This window comes from Psammomys obesus, unplaced genomic scaffold (assembly GCF_907164565.1).
Source record: "Psammomys obesus unplaced genomic scaffold, mPsaObe1.curated_primary_1811, whole genome shotgun sequence".
Classification (NCBI taxonomy): Eukaryota; Metazoa; Chordata; class Mammalia; order Rodentia; family Muridae; genus Psammomys; species Psammomys obesus.
In genome coordinates this window covers 13185-15874 of record NW_026590014.1, presented here as the reverse complement: position 1 = coordinate 15874, position 2690 = coordinate 13185, and the positions used below count along the sequence as shown (strand labels likewise).

Genomic DNA, 2690 nt, shown 5'->3' with positions numbered 1-2690 from the left:
GTTAATGACTCTAGAACTTACAAATAAATTCACTGTATTGTTCTGTGAATTCTAGAAGCCTATTATTAAAGAAGGTCATATTTTATACTCTATTTAAAATCACTTGAAGATGTTCTAAGTTTAAAGGCACATCATAGAAAAATAAAAAGAACACAGCCATGGGCTAGAGAGATGGCTCAGAGGTTAAGAACACTGGCTGCTCTTCCAGAGGTCCTGAGTTCAGTTCTTAGCAACCACACAACCATATATAATGAGATTTGGTGCCCTCTTCTGGTGTGTAGGTGTACATGCAGACAGAATGGTATACATATATAGACAGAATGGTATACATAATCTGTATCTATATCTATTCTTATAAAAATAAATTTTAAAAAAGAGCACATATGACATTGAAACTGCTTATATGTTAACCAGAGTTGTTTGTAATTTTTTACTACTTAGAGAATATATAGATTCAGATCAAAGATTGTATTGGACTTTTATAGAATACAAATCTCAATTTGATTCAAGATATTTTGAAAACCACATGTTACATTTTCACAGAATCTTGAAAGCTATTACAACTGAACACAATATTTTTATTACTTGAATTATTTGCCTGAAGTAAGTTAAGCCTAGTTAGCACATCAGAACACATATGGTCAAGAAACTGGTAAAAAATACATCAAAATATAAACTCTTTAATTGTGTCATTTTAGGTGATTTGCATTTTCTTCCTACAGTGAACCATGGGAAAAAGTGGTAACATCACAGCCTTTATTTTGTTGGGACTGTCCCCAAATAAGAATATTGAGGTCCTCTGCTTTGTTTTCTTTTTCTTTTGCTACATTGCTATTTGGTTGGGCAATGTACTCATAATGGTTTCTATAGCATGCACACAACTCATTGACCAACCCATGTATTTCTTCCTCAACTATCTCTCACTCTCTGACCTCTGCTACACATCCACGGTGACCCTTAAATTAATGACTGACTTACTGGCAGAAAGGAAAGTCATTTCATATAATAATTGCATGACACAGCTCTTCACAACTCACTTATCTGGAGGAATTGAAATCTTTATTCTCACAGGGATGGCTATGACCGGCTATGTGGCTCTCTGCAGACCCCTGCATTACAACGTCATCATGAGCAGGCATAGGTGTAATATAATCATCCTGACTTGTTGTACTGGGGGATCTGTGCACTCAGCCAGTCAGGTTCTTCTCACTGTCTTCTTACCATTTTGTGGCCCAAAAGAGACAGATCATTATTTCCGTGATGTATACCCTTTGTTGAAACTGGGCTGTTCTGATACACACATAATAGGGCTCTTAGTCATTGCCAACTCTGGCCTAATTGCTTTGGCGACTTTTGTTGTTTTGATGCTGTCTTATTTTTCATATTATATACCATAAGGATGTACTCTGCAGAAAGCCGGAGCAGAGCTCTTTCTACTTGCAGTTCCCACTGAATGGTTGCAGTCCTGGTTTTGCACCTGCACTATTCATTTACATCAGACCAGCCACCACATTCCCAGAAGACAAAGTATTTGCTCTTTTCTACACCATCATAGCTCCCATGTTCAACCCTCTGATCTACACACTGAGAAACACAGAGATGAAGAATGCACTACGGAAAGTTTGGAGTTATCAAGTGCTTCTAAAAGGGAGGTAAATATCTGAACTGTTTCTGCTCTCCATGACTAGTTATAAGAGTCAATACATCTAAGATCCTCCAGTCATTTCTTTTGTTCTTTGGAAATGTAAGTGGACAGATGGATATCTGCTCTCTTGAATTATGTTTCTACATGGAGCCTTCATCAATATACAGAGCATTATTCTCACGTTAAGTCCTCTTGTAAGTTACTTAATCATCAGGACTGTACTTTGTCAATGAAATAAGCTTCTTTTAAATATAATATAATAAATATAATAATATAACATTTTTAATGATTCTTAAATAATTTCATAGAACGTATCTTCACTGTGTCCGAATTTTTCTCTCAAATTCAAAGACCAAATCTCTGGCCTTCTTCCCCATTTATATTTTTTTGATTGTTTGTTTGTTTTAAGAAGAAATTTTCTCACATTGTTTTAGTCATTTGGCTCTTTTAATCGTTCTACACTGTCTTTGTGATGTTCCATGAGATGTAAGTGTTGATGCTGTGCAGGAAATGTATTAGTTGGGGAAGACACTCCAAGATCTGCTGATTTCTATCATTTCACCATTTATGTTTCTGTAATTGTCTCTCTCTGCTCAAAATAGAAGCTTGCTTGATGAGGGGTGAGAGATACCCTCATTTGTGGATACAATGATCAGTAGTAATAATTCAGTGAGAAATTTACTGATCTAGTAGACCAATAGTAGTGGGTTCTCATCTAGTTTCCATGGTCTCTTGATCTATGAATGGTTGCTAAATTTTCAGTGTCACACATCAGTTCCTCCACTGAGTGGGCCTTAAGTCTTCGTAGGTGACTGTTAGTTACTGTTAGTGACAGGTGGCACTATTGGAGCTTTCAGAACATCTGGCCATGCTGTCATTTTTGTGGTTCATAGGTATCACAGAAGAAAAGGACTATTTATTGCTGTTTGATGTTGGTAAACTGCATGGCTCTTCCTAAAACTATGAAAGCTAACCTTGAGTAAGGAGGTTTCCAGGTCAGATACAAATCAATTCCTCCAAATACTGTGTATAACGAGTGTAGTGT

General features: G+C 36.4%; 1 pseudogene; it reads left to right on the top strand.

The window, feature by feature from the left end:
- Positions 1-728: 728 nt before the first annotated feature.
- Positions 729-1656, top strand: LOC129675562 (olfactory receptor 4P4-like; annotated as a pseudogene).
- Positions 1657-2690: the final 1034 nt, after the last annotated feature.